At 41.4% G+C, this 14,639-nt stretch overlaps 1 long non-coding RNA gene across 1 annotated transcript in view; it reads left to right on the top strand.

Annotated features, from left to right (window-relative positions):
• Window positions 1-14,639, top strand: part of LOC131856023 (uncharacterized) — a 51,420-nt gene that overhangs the window by 32,284 nt on the left and 4,497 nt on the right. The window lies entirely within an intron of this gene.

Raw genomic sequence — 14,639 nt, 5'->3', positions numbered from 1 at the left:
TCAGTGTGAAGAAGTTTCGAGAGGTCCCTTACATTGGCAAGCCATCACCTGTCGCAAGGAGAATAATTGAAAGTGGCATTATCAAGGCAGTCGGCTTCCCTCCGGTAGTCCAGTGCCATGAGTTGATGATCGAGTGTGCTCACCATTATGACGCACAGTCCAAATCAATCGTGTCCAAGGAAGGAAACACTTTGGCTTACCTTTCAGAGGAGGCTATAAGTGAGGCTTTCCATCTTCCGGAGCACAGAGATATGATTTACAAGAGCTTAGAAGGAGCCAGGTCCATGTACGAAGATGATCCAGACACTTGCTTGAGCATCATCAACAAGAATTGGTTACTCAAGAGTCGTCCTCGCCTGAGCAAGATTCCAAACACACCACATAGGATCGACTTCCAGGAGGAGTATAGAGATTTGATAACACTACTCAACCGAGTTACAGGAGCTCCTCAAGCCTTCTATTTTGAGAAGTGGATGTTCTACTTCATCCACGTGATAGTTCAAGGAAAAGGAACAATTCATTGGGCTAGAATGATTAGCCATTGTTTGGATGTGCAGTTAAGAAGACTGAAGGCTACCAAGTCCTTCCACATGAGTTCATACATTATATATGCCTTGATCAGGAGTTTTGAATATGCAGGACTACCGCACAGAGGAGTGATCGGAAGAGGGCCCGTGGAAGTCAAAGTTTGTGATTCCTATGTTCATTTGCATCATCCACCAGGAAGTAACTACAAGTTAGTCAATGATACCTTCATGATGAACATCACCAGGACATTGCAAGGTGGGATTCACAATCGGCTATCTCAAGATGCACAAGAGCTTGTAAAGAGGTATGGTGCTTGGTTCATCCAATTCCAGAAGTTTACATATATCAGAGTTCATGGATGTCCTTCACCTCCCTACATGTTGCCGAGATATCCGACAGACAGAATAGTGTTACTTGAGGTGACCAGACAGTTGGCAGCTTATGCAAAGGCATTCAGACACAGGCATGGAAATGGAGTTCCTGTGCCAATCATACTAGGAAATTCAGTTGAGGTATGTCCTAATGCTCTAGCCATGGATGACGCAGAACGGGAGTTGGCCTTATATTCATTTTCATTCTTCCCTTTGAGAGAGAGTTTTGATCCTTATGGGTATATAGAGGAGACAGTTGGTAGAAAGTACAAGCATGAGTTTCAGGTAGAGGACTTTTTGATGAATCTCTCAGATGATTTTGAAGTAAAAAGAAAGATGCATTCCAGATTGCCTTTAGACTTCATCAGGAAATGCAAAATTTACAGAGTGGCCGACCAAGCTCAGGACAGTGGCAGACATCTCCAATCATCCTATGACCGAGAAAACAAAGCAGTGAGGATAGATTGGAACGAACCTAAGATTTTGGATCTAGATGCTTTGATGGCTCCAGTTTTGTCTTGTACTCGCAGATGGGTTGATGTACAACATCAAAAGTTGAGAGAGCAGGGCATATCTATGACTTTTACTTTGGAGGAAAGGCCAGGAGAAGGAGGGGCGAGTGTGAGTGAAGGTAATCCTCATCCCAGAAGCACAAGTGAAGGCAATCCCCATCCTAGAGGCTCAAAGAGAAAAGAGGGACCTGAGAAGAGGGAATCTTCCAAGAAGAAGCAAGAGGCCAATCGAGAACGTTCATCTGGCACATCTTCTCGACGAGAGAAGAGGACACTTGAAATGGAAGAATCTATGGAATCAATGGTACAGAACGATAAACATGAAGAAGGACAAGCACCTCAACGTTCATCAAGTCAATCTCTCCAAGTCAATGAGTTACATGAAGACAAGAATGATGACGAAGTGACATCTCCTCTCAGAGAAGAAGAAACATTGCCTAAGGAGATACAAGTTAGAGAAACAAGATCTGCCATTCCAGATTGGTTAAAGGAGAGACTGACAAGGGTGATTGTGATTGAGGACGAAGATAATGTGATTGATTTAGAAATCCTTGTTGGAAATTCTCAGGAAGTGACAGAAAAGAGGAAGGCCACCAAGATGTCCAAGATGATTAGAGATGAGACAGGATCCAGGAAGTTGCAGATAGTACACCAGCGGTGGACAAATATGAAGGTGAGATCCTCGCAGAAGAATATGATGTAGAAACATTTGAGCTTGGTCCACTCACTGCTGAGCAAACATTAGATGAGGCAATTGAATCATTTGAGGCACTAAAAGACAAGCTTAGAGAAGAAATGGAAAAGAATAGAAAACTTGAGAGAGAGAGAGGTGCATGGAGAGGCTACTTTAGCCATCTCAATCAGCCTTTGGGACGTCAGGATCCAGCAGTATCTCCTGTGCAGGCACTTCCCATTGAATCAGTTGGTGAGGCAGAGAGAGTCAAGAGTTTGGTCCAGCTTATGAGCTCTTGGATTGACAAATCCCATACAGTTGCTATTGAATTTGCAACAAGAATGATGCAGACAATTCACAGAGCTATCCAGGTTCTTGAGATCATCCACAACCTAATGATAACTGTAGCTGCTTTCGCTCATACTAAGGATGTTATCATTCCTGTCCTGCAAGTAATAAGACAAACACCAAGAAAGATCCTAGCACAAGAGAAGATAATGGATGGAGGACCTCATAGTTTACTCCAATTGTCAACTTTACTCCAAATGAAGGAAGTTCTTTTCGAAGACATTAGTACCAAGTGCAATCAGGTTGAGGAGGTTATCCATCCGATCCAAGACAAGGTATTTGAAGTATTATGTACTATTCTTGGAAGGAGGATCGAAGTTGAGACAGATGTGGATTTGCAAGAATTAGAAGAAAGAGTCAAGGTCATCTTTTGCAAAGATAAGAATGTTATTTCTTGTATTTAATTTACTAGTTGTAGCGGTAAACATTTTGGTGACGTTGCCTTAAAAGAAATCAGGTCAGCATTGAGTGATTAATGTCCGTAGATCCCATTAAAGGTGAGAAGAGGCCACAAGGTGGTCAAGACCAAGCAATTAGATGATCCGCTGACCCTCGACCGAAGGGAGCACAAAGACGAGCCGGAGCCTGGAAGTACTCGAAGTGTTGGGACGTTGGAGTTGGATGTGTAGAGGATGCACTCGTGTCTGAGAGTTCAAGGAAAGCACCAGAATGTAGCGGTCGGAATAGTCCACCCAGGTTTAACGAACTTGGAAGTACTTGGAGCATTGGGGACGCTGAAGGTGGATGTGTAGAGGACGCCTGCGTGGCCGAGAGTGCAGGGAAAGCATTGAAACGTAGCGGTCGAAACAGTCCACACAAGTACGACACATAAGGCGAATACACATGTACCTTTCGAGTATAACCATTGACTGGTATACAGACCTCGATGCCCAACACAAGACGAGATGGAGTGATCTGAAGAGGGCATTCCAGGAGGAACAAGAGGAATTCAAACTCCCAAGGGATGATAATGGGATCGTGGCCGAAATCTAATAATACTAAGCAAGGGAAAAATGAGAGTGTACGCGCTTACAACCGTAGGCTCAAAGAAATCATAAACAAGATGGAGAACCAACCAGTTGACGGGTTGAAGAAGAGGTGGTTCACGGAGGGATTGATACCCTCACTGCGCAAGAAGTTGAAAGTAGTGCCTCCGTCCTCGTATGCCAATGCTTACAATTGGGCGATGGACATTGAGAGTGAAAACAAAACCTCCTCCTGAGAGAAGAGGAAGACTGACGATGATGAGAGCATCGAATGTAGTAGTGATGAAGAATCCAAAACTGTACGAGCCCTTCGACAAGATATGTTGAGAATGATGAAAGAATTGAAGGCTGAGAAAGGAACCAACAAAGAAGGTAATGAACTACAAAGGGAGCGACACACGAAAGGTAATTGTCCTAGAAATATGTTTTGTGAAATTAACCGAGTGTTGGGGCATTCAATCAAGGAGTGGCTGTACAATTTGACGATGAGAAGTACACAAGTACTCTTCACACAGGGAGAGTCTAGCGCATCAAAATCACAAAATGTATTGCCAAGTGGTTATGGAAATCAACGAGGGCGAAACCAAATACAGTATGACTCCAGAGGACGTCCTATCATACAATGCTGAGAATGTAGAGAATCGAGACACTTTGCTAGAGATTACCAGAACAAGAAAGACAATGTACAATTATTGTGCAAATAGTGTGGACCAAGTGACCATGTGGACACTTACTGCCCAAAACAGAAAGGGGTGAATATGTCAAGGAGCCAAACAAGGAGGTATTGGCAATTACAAGATTGCAGAGCAAAAAGGTTGTGTACCTTGATCCTTGTACGGAGAAAGAAAGGCTTTGGGAGGCAAAGGCTGATGTTGAATGGGCGATGGCAGAGGAATGACGAGCCTCACATGACGCTGCCATTACTGCACTTTGATCAGGGTTTGAAAAAACCATAATCAAATAGATGTTGCGAGCTACTGTACCCGTACGGGTATCTGATCTTCTGCAAACAATGCCACAATTGAGGATGGCTCTTACAAATGTGATTGGTGACAACACCTTCGACCAAGAACAGTGTCAGATGGCAACAAAACCATCTGGCACGGCCCCCACAAACCCCATGTTGCTCATGGTGAGTATCGGTTGGAGGTCGGCTGTGGTGGAAATGGAGATAATGGGACAAAAATTGACGAACACAATCATGGACGACGACTTCAAGGTGAACGTACTACCATAGGAGACATGGAGGGGCTTGGGCAAACCAACCCTCTGGCCACCAACATTCCACCTTGTGGGTGCAGATTGACATGACATCAAGCCCCTTGGAACGCTAATAGCACAAAAGGTTGTGGTTGGCACTCAACATTTCCTTCTTGACGTCGTTGTCATCCCATTGGAGAGAAAAGCTTACAACACTCTCCTCGGAAGGGGTTGGTTGATTATGGCCAAGGCAAATCACAACTGGAAGAGAAACACTCTCCATCGAGAACAAAGGCCGCAAATATGTGATTGACTTGAGGAACCAGGTGGTAAGTGAAGAACTGGCATCCTTGGACTCAGAGTGTGAGGGTGGAGAGTTTGGTCTAGATAAAGGGAGGAAAGGCACGAAACCCAATGACGAAGGGGTGCTTGAACTAGAAGATTGCTTTGAAGATGAGATGAGCTCTTTGAATGGATTATTTCACTGCCAAATGGAGGATTACGAAGTCTTCCAATCCGACTATAACATGCTACAAATTGGCCGAACTGAGGAAGTGCAAAGTTCGTACACAAGCCAAGTCCGAACATTATGTCCAGGAACAAGCTCGAGGGAATTGTATGGGGTTAGGCTGTATAAGAAGGAGAAGAGAAGTTGGAGGCCAAAAACTGTAGGTGGTTGTAGGAATGAGGAAGGGACCAAAGGAATCTGTACGGAAAGAGACATGAGGACATGAGGAGACCAAAATCTGTATGTGGGGGATATTCTGTACGCTAGCAACCAATACAACAACCAACCCCTCATCGTACAGACGAGATATTCCGTACACCAGCAACGCAGATGTCATCACACCAAACTGCTAGGGGGATATTTCGTATGGAAGTAGTAGTCGCCAAGAAGCCATCGTATAGACACCAAACTACCAAGGGGAAATCCCGTATGGAAACATCAGTTCCCAAGACGCTACCATAGAATTTCTATATAGTCATCACTCATACAAGTTGGCCAAAGGAAAAATCCCGTACGAACAGGTTCAAAGGGATTCACTAGGTAAAGGAAAAATTTCGTACGAAGATAATCGAAAGGATTGGCTAGCCAAAGAAAAAATTTCTTGGCGGGTTGCCTGCCAGATTGCTTGGCGGATTGCTTGGCGAGTTTCTTGGTAGATTGCTTGATGGAAACTGATTGGTACAGTCGAAGGGATTTCTTGGCCGAAATCAATTGCACTATCGAAGGGATTGCCTCACAAAAAGAGAAAATTTGTACCATAAAAGGGAGTGTCTGGTGAAAAGGGGAATATCGTACGAATCCATACGGAAAGAGCAGGGCATTAGCAAAGCGACATTGTCGTACGAATCCGTACGATGGAAGCCCATCGCGGGTGAGGTAAAGTTGTCGTACAAGTCCGTATAGGAGGAGAAAGACACTGGGCAGGATTCGCCGTATGAATCTGTACAGAAGCAGAACATGTCGTCGTACATATGTGTACAAACGAAGCAGATGGTAGACAAGGAGTTGTCGTACGGACCTGTACGAAATTGTCAGTTCACTAAGGAAGCCTTGCAGACAAAAAACCATATTGAAGAAGAGGTAGTCCACATGAAAGCAACAAAAATCCATACGAAGGCAGAGGAAATTCTCCATACGAGCAGAGGAGGAATTTGTATGGGAGGGAGAGAAATCCGTACAAAGAGAAAAGGTATTCAAAATCTGTACGAGCAAAGAAATTCCTCCAACTACGCCAAGGAAGAGATTCTGTACGGATTGGGTTGGACAGAGAATTGGCAAGACCAAGTAAATCTGTAGGCACAAGGAGGAAAAGGATTTCCATACGGAGAGGACTCCAGACCCTCGAGAATTCTTGGCAGTCACAAGAACCATGTTGGCCAGATGGAGGAGGTACCACCATCGAGGGTAGAGGGGATGTAGGAGGTTCCACAAAGAGTAATTGTGGATGTAGTTGACGTAGAGGCATTGTCGCCATCCGAGACGACACCCAAGATAGGAGCCACCTTGACGTAGTTCTTCCCCATGAGAGGTACGGATGGGCAAGAAGAAACAATTGATTCATGGCTGACATTGGGTGTTCGGGTGGAGAACATTCTAGAGCTATCATCGCCTATTAGACATGACGAAGTTTGCGGTCTTGGTGGACATGGCGGAGTGGACCTGCCATCTGGCAGTCCTGGCGGAGTTGGCAGATAGGCCTGGCGGACATGGCGGAGTTGACCTGCCATCTGGCGGTCGTGACAGAGTTGGCGGAATGGAATTGCCATCCGGCGGTCTTGGCGGAGTCGGCGGAATGGAATTGCCATCTAGCGGTCCTAGCGGAGCTGGCAAAATGGAACTACCATTTGGTGGTCCTGGCAGAGTTGAACTTCCGTCTAGTGCTACAGAGCCCCATGGCGGGATGGAAATTCCATCTGGCGGACAAAACTCAGGAAGGGCATTGCAGGTACAACACGAGCAAGGGGCGCTGCCCCTTGACCTTGTTGGGGGTGTTGCCTCCAAACCCCCTTTTGACTTTGCAGGTACAGTACATGTTGTGGTTGTCCAATACAAGTCTTGGCCTACATTCTTGTCATTAGTCTTTCCAGATATTACTTGATGTTTACTTGTTGTCTGAAAGACGAATTTTTCTTTTGGGGGGGATAATGTAGTTGGCATAAAACACATATTATTATGTTTGATAATATTTGTTATCTACCGAAGTATTAATTATTTTTATTGAGTTGTCACTCTCAGGTAGTTAGGTGTCGATTGGTTGACGGTTGTGTACCTCTTGGCAACCGTCGAGTTCTTTAAATATATTGTGTACCACAAGGAAGGTAGTATGGTATAGTCGGATCTTTTGTAATCCTTGGCCGACCATCTCTAGTCTTCTTCTCTGTAATAATTGCATGTGCAAATAAAGTTATATTTGACTGCCGTGTCTGGTATGCATTGTCATGCACATTATTTTCTGTATTTAATTTACCAGTTGTTCTTTCCTCTACCTTTGGCCTTCTGCTCTTGCCTCCTCTTGACCTTCTCTTCTGCTCTTGTGGCCAACTGAAAACATTCTTCTACCTCCTAGGGGTAGTTAGACTCAATTCGTCTTGTATGCTATGTCTCAACCCTTTCATGTACCTTGCTATTTTCTCCACTTCATCTTCACGGTGCCTTGCCCTCAAGCTCAATTCATGAAACTCCTCTGTATATGTCATCACATCCATTTCTTTTTGCTTTAAGTGCTACAACCTCTTAAAAATTTGGACCTCATAATCACACGGTAGAAATTGGGCCTTCACTTTTGCTACCATCCTGTCCCAAGTGTTAATCTTGGGTTTTCCTCTTCTCAACCTCTCTGACTGAGTGTAATTCCACCAAGTCAGTGCTGACCCCTTCAACTTAGTCTTGGCCAGCTTCACCTTTTGGTCCTCCGGGACCTCCTTGAAATCAAAGTAGTTATCCAGGGCATCTATCCAATCTAGTACCTCCTCATTATCCATCTTGCCACCATACATTGACAAGTTCAATTTCATGTCAGAATGGTCTCCTTTGACAACCTTGAGCACTGTCAGAAACTTTTTCTCTTCTGGCCCCAACTGTTCTTCTTGGGGTACATTTTGGGGAGCTTCATTCCCCCCCTCACCTACTTCTTCTTCCTCCGAGTCACTATCCACATTATCAACCACAGTTCTCCTCAAAGCTGCTTCTAGTGCTGCTATCTTGACCAACATACCTTCTTGGCTCTCCTTGACTGACCTCACCTCTTTTGTGAGGACTGCACTTCCCTTGGGAGGCATCTTGCCCTTCTCCTTCTATGCAATCACTATTTCCACTCAAACTTCACACACATAAAACTCCCAATCAGAACCTAAGCTCTGATACCACTTGATACAAGATAGGGTGGGAGTTTTGGTCGAATCGTTGTTAAAACCCTAGTTACCCTAGCTAACTAGGTCACCATGTGAAAACTGCTATAACTTCTTCCTCATAACGAATTAGAAACTCAAATCACTGGCAAATGGAAGGTAATTCAATGCTCTATCCATACATATGATTGTCCAATCAATTAGAATCCATACAACACCATTCACGTGCAGAAAATAGAGTAATTGTAGAAAAATGAGCTTCCAATTATTTGCCAATGATTTCAAATCAGATTTTAGAAATTCAAATTTTCAAAACTCACATCGTATCATCTGTTTCCAACTGTTGGCTTATACAATTATACCAAATTCTGCACTTTCCCGTGGTCACAACAAACCTTTAGGCTGCATGATTGTTTGACTCCCTAATTTTGAAAAATCAAATGTAGGTACTGACATCTGAATAACAATCCCGAAATGTCAAATTAATGTTAGACACCAATGTTGGAATAACAATCCCAAACTGAGGTCTTGATCACCCATCGGAATAACTAATACAGGCGGAGTAACCGTTTTATGCAATTCCGATAGAGTAAACTTACCCCGATGTCCCTTTTTGGTATAGCTATACTGAACAAGGCATTTGGATGTCTATCGGCATAGCCATCAATAGTCGGCTAAACTGTATTTTCCAATCCCGATAGAGGAAACTATCTCGATGACACTTTATCGGGTTAACTATCCCAATGACAACTTTGACAACTTTTTACAACAGTGACACTTTATTGTGTTAACTATCCCGACGATAACATTGACAACTTTTTTACAAACTTGCAAATTATGACTCCAAATTTGACATACCCATCTAAAAACATGAAATGACATTGCAAATGGTCTCAATAGACCTTATTGAATCAAAATGACATGACCCCTAACTACAAAGACTCAAACACCTAATTGACATGATAACTAGGCTCTAGGTGCTCCTGCACCATAGACTCCTCATCTTCAAAGTCAGAATGCTCTGAAACCCTCCCATCATGGGAACCAAGAGGAAGACGAACACCAACATTAGAAGTCTTCACAGACTGAGTCGCAAGACCAGGCGTAGTAGAAGGCATGAATGGACTAGTAGGCTCATCAACCACAACATCACGACTGAAGATGAGACGATCTGTCTCCACATCAATCAACCTGTAGGCCTTGTGGTTGTCGCCGTAACCATTAAACATAAGTATTTGGCTTTTTGAATCCAGCTTAGCATGTTTGGCGTTTGGAATCCATACATGAGCTGTAGAACCGAAGACTTTCAAATGGCCCACTTTAGGCTTGCATCCTGACCAGGCTTTTTCAGGAGTCATCTTCTTGACTGCATGTGTAGGTGACTGATTCAGGAGATAGACTGCATTGTAAACTGCTTCAGTCCAGTATTTCTTAGGAACATTGCGATGCTCTATCATAGAACGAGCCATTTCAGTATAACAACAAATTTTACCAACTTAAACTTTTTCAACTTCAATTACATGTATATAACTTATCTTATAAACATATTCATTGCTGATCAACATTCACATGTAATCTAACTATTATAAACACAAATAAAACACAAGATATATACGTGGAAACCCTTACGGGAGAAAACCACAGTAAATCAATGCTTTTAAATACTTCTTTTACAATATTTATAGGCACCAACCTACTAGAGGTGCCAACCCCTAACTCTATTTGTGAGCACCAACCCACTGGAAGCACCAACTCCCAAATCTGCTTTTGTGAGCATCAACCCGCTAGAAGCACCAACTCCCAAATCTGAATTTTGTGAGCACCAACCCACTGGAAGCACCAACTCCCACTTCTGAATTTTGTGAGCACCAACCCACTGGAAGCACCAACTCCCACTTCAGAATTCTGTGAGCACCAACCCACCTCACATAAATCTGATTTTCCACCTTAACAATGTTGTTATCTCAACTGATGATGGATACTTAATTTCTTTCTTCAAACTGCTATGATGAACATTACTAACCACACTTTCCTCATAAATCTGTGATACAAATCAGTTTACAAACCCATCACAAATCTGTCCGTAGTCTGCTCAGACAGTCATCATTCTTATGAAGATTGCTTTTCATGGATTTTATGCATACAACCTACTCTCGAATCTGTCTTCAAGTCTGCTACAGGTCTGATCGTAAATCAGACAGACAAAAATCTGTTCTTACACACCACATATGGTCTTCATTATATATATCTGCATTTATTCATTAAACATAGGCTGCATTTATTCCTCATTGTGAATCTGAATCATACTTCATATTTCTTTCCTTTCTCTCATAAATAATTCATTATTTACTTTTCTGTATAGATCTAAAAGTGCAGATCTGATATCTCTTTTATTCTATTCTTACACCAAATAACTCATATACACTTCTTTCTGTCTGATTAATTCCAGAATTATATACCCCAGACACTCCTCATTCATTTCTTAGCTCAGCACTCTCATTCTCTCACAATCTAAAAATAATTTCAGAATTATTATTCTCCACACATCATAGTCTGAAAATAAATTTAGACTTATTAACTCTACATACTCTACTTCTTATTCATATAACTTGTAGTTTTCTTTTCAGAATAATAACCGCAACACACAACACACTATTTTCATTGGATTATTTGCTGATAGATGTATGCTTTCCCTCTGATAATTCCTTTTGTGGCTTTTAAATCTGATTTAATCACTGATTCAGATAAATTGGTAATCAAACTAATTGCTGTGTAGTTTCCAATCATGATCACTGCCATTTCAGGTAGCTGCTGTCATAGTTCTTTATTCTTTGTCCTCTATTATATGTCATTGCTGCATATGATCACTGCATACCCACATCTTCTATATGGAGTTCATCTTCAATTCTAATCCTTCAATGATTTCATGTAGACGTCTTCCTTATATAAATCACAGCTATCCAATTCATATAAATCATCACCTTTCACATGACCAATTTGTCTTCTTGCATCTTTGACATCAATGACAATATTTCCATCAGTACTCCTAGCACAACCAGAGCGTGCTCCTGAGAATCGCTAGAATCAGCAAGTCTATACAAACCATGATCCTCAAGTCCCATAGCGATTGTAGTACGAGTCTCCCTATCAACAATGTTGTAGATGAATGAACTGAAGACAACATCTAATTGAGGAGAATGCCTCATGATTTGACTGATGGAGAGGAGATTATATCAAGAAAAATTAAATTTCTACCTCTTGAGTGAATCTGGATAGTGCCCTTACCAACAACTGTGTACTCTTCTCCTCCGAAGATTATTGAATCCAAGAATGGTTCAAATTTGGTGAACCAATCCCGACGATGAGTAAAGTATCGTGAAGCTCCTGAATCAATAAATTGGGCAGAAGAGTGGACTGGATCTATTGTTCTCTTGGCCATAAAAGCATAGAAAGCAAATTCTTTCTGCTCAGAGTGTTCGACGACATTTGCTTTCTGTTGAGACCCTCCATGCTTCTTTTGTTCAGAAGTCAATTGAATTCGACACTCGGCCTTCATGTGACCAAACTTATGACAATAACTGCATTGAACGTTTTTCTTCTTGCCATCCTAAGAAGAACCAAAACTTTTTGGTTGAGAAGGTTGAGCCTTCCCTTTGTTCTTAGCAGAATATTTGGCAGAGAACGCTTGCTCGGTGGAGGTGGAACTGGTACTGCTTCCAAACTACCGGCGCCACCGATCTTGCTGTAAAAGCTTGTTACAAAGATCGGAAAACTTCAAATCGACGTCAATAGAAGTGAAATTAGTGTTTTAATGAAATTCTCATAAGATTTGGGCAAACTCTTCAGTGTGATGTCGACCATGTCCTCTTCCTCCATCGTCGACCAATCGCCTCAAGTTGATCACGAATGTCCTTGATCTTGGTGAAGTGATCCTGCAGAGGTGTCCTTTCGTCCATCATAATCGAAAAGAGCATGTTCTTCAGAAAGAATGCTCTGCTCTTGTCAGAGGTTTCATGGAGACTCTTCAAATGATCCCATATCTCCTTCGTTGTTTTGTTGGACGGTACCTGAGGTAGCTACTCGTTTGGGACAGAGAGTTTGATGAGCATGATTGCTTCGTGGTTGCGCTCATTCCATTTGTCCTGATCTTTTCCGGCAATAGTTGGACATTGAGACGTGCCCAAAGAACTGCATCAAGACATCGATACTAAAAAATGGTCAGCATATGCTGCTTCCTAGTGTTGTAGTTGCGACCGTTGAATTTCTGGCTGCTTTTGAGCATTATAGTTGTCAGAGATGCCATCATGTACCCTGAGGTCGAACTGGTGAAGGCATGAATTCGAATGCACGAAAACTAGCAGATGAAAACAAAGGGTTTTTTGAAACCTTAGCACGGTTTTCGATGCAATTTTTTTGGGAAGACCCAGAAAAGTTTGATGAAAACCTAGTTGAGGTTTCGAAAAACCCACCAAGAATCTCCGATCGAAAAAAATTTCGCCTTGAAACAAAGGGTCAAAACCCTAGGCGAAGTTGCAGAAGCCGTAGGCACAAAAAAAGAACCAAGAAAAATCGGACGACCCAAAAGAGCTCTCAAAAAACCCACAAGGAATCTGTAATTAGAATAATTTTTTGACCTAAAGGGTCAAATACACGGACTCAAAAACCAAGGCATGGAAAACAATGCACCCAGAAAAATCTGAAGGCAACCCAATTTAGATATGAAAAATCTAAAAAAACCCAGGTGACAGATTTATGATGTTTTTATAAAAAAACCCTAGCTGTAGAAAAAACCTTTTTTTGCGCAATAAAAGAACCCAAAAAAAAAATACGGCCTGTACAGGATACCCAAAAAATTAGATGCGAAAATTGCGAAAAAAAAAACAGGCGCGAAAAACACAAACCCTTCGCATAGAAAATCCTATCAAAAAATCGCAGGTTTTGAAGAGCCGATGCTGGTAAAAACCTTCGTTTTTTCCTCAGAAAAAAAAACCACGAATTTGCAAAGAAGGGTTTTGTTTTTTCATGAGAAAGACTCACGAAAATCAGAAAACAAAAACCCTTGAATTTTCCTTAGAAAAAAAATTCGTGATTTTTAGAGCAGAAAAAAATGATCTTCAAAAGCTTTAAAAATTCCTTTCGAAATTTTAGAAGACCAAATTTTTAGTCGCCAAGGTCTGATACCATGTTCAGCAAAATGAACTGGTAAAAACTTCATTCATTTATTTGAGGAAAAGTTACATTTATATGAATTACAAAAACACTGTAGTTATTAAATAAGCTACCTACTTCTAAGTACCTGGTACTGTAAACATAATAAATACAATATTGACCATTAAGAATATAAGGAATTAGTATTCTAACAAAGTTATAATCTTCATATCAAGAACTTTCATGTGAGCAAAACCTCCCGACTCCCTTATTCCAAAATCCTCACTTTGTGCACAATTCCACCAAAAGTATTCACATTGAAGACTTCAAGATTTACGACCAAATATGAAAGGTCAACTATTTAATTTGGTGTCATAAAAGATATTTCTTCGCTAGTATTATTTGACTACTCCAATATAAATCAACAAACACATGCATGAGAATTCAAAGAAATAAGAATGCTGAATGCACGTAGTCTCCTTATATAGAGAAGACAACTGAAGATAAAAGAGAAACATTCTAAATTATTTAACTGACGTAGAAAAATAGAAACTACCTAATAAACTAAATATTCCTAAAAGACATAAAATGACCATTATACGATAAATAATCTAATATTATTCTAATAGAAACAAGCAACAAATACATCCTTGTTAATCTTATGTCTCTTGGGCAGCAACTTTGCACAACACTTTTCGAGAGTGTGTAAATGAAACTTCTAAACAGAAATTGGGTCATATTCTAAGTGCCATTTAACATGTGCAAGTAAAAACACTTCAACACAAGGCAAATCGCACGAAACCAAGGAACAGATCACAACTGTAAAACCACACTGCTAATACCCAAACAAACAACTGGAGACAACACTATAGGAAATTCTAATGTGAAACAGCAGAATGCCGATGAAGTTAGGAGAAATTTTGAAGTTGAATTGATGGTGTCGTTGAAGACATTTTTGTTGCTAACAAAGATAACTGACAGTTGCTTTTGAAAATGATAGATAGCTGTTGTTGAAGAC

The sequence above is a fragment of the Cryptomeria japonica genome, chromosome 6 (assembly GCF_030272615.1).
Source record: "Cryptomeria japonica chromosome 6, Sugi_1.0, whole genome shotgun sequence".
Taxonomy (NCBI): Eukaryota; Viridiplantae; Streptophyta; class Pinopsida; order Cupressales; family Cupressaceae; genus Cryptomeria; species Cryptomeria japonica.
This window is presented reverse-complemented; position numbering and strand designations above follow the sequence as displayed.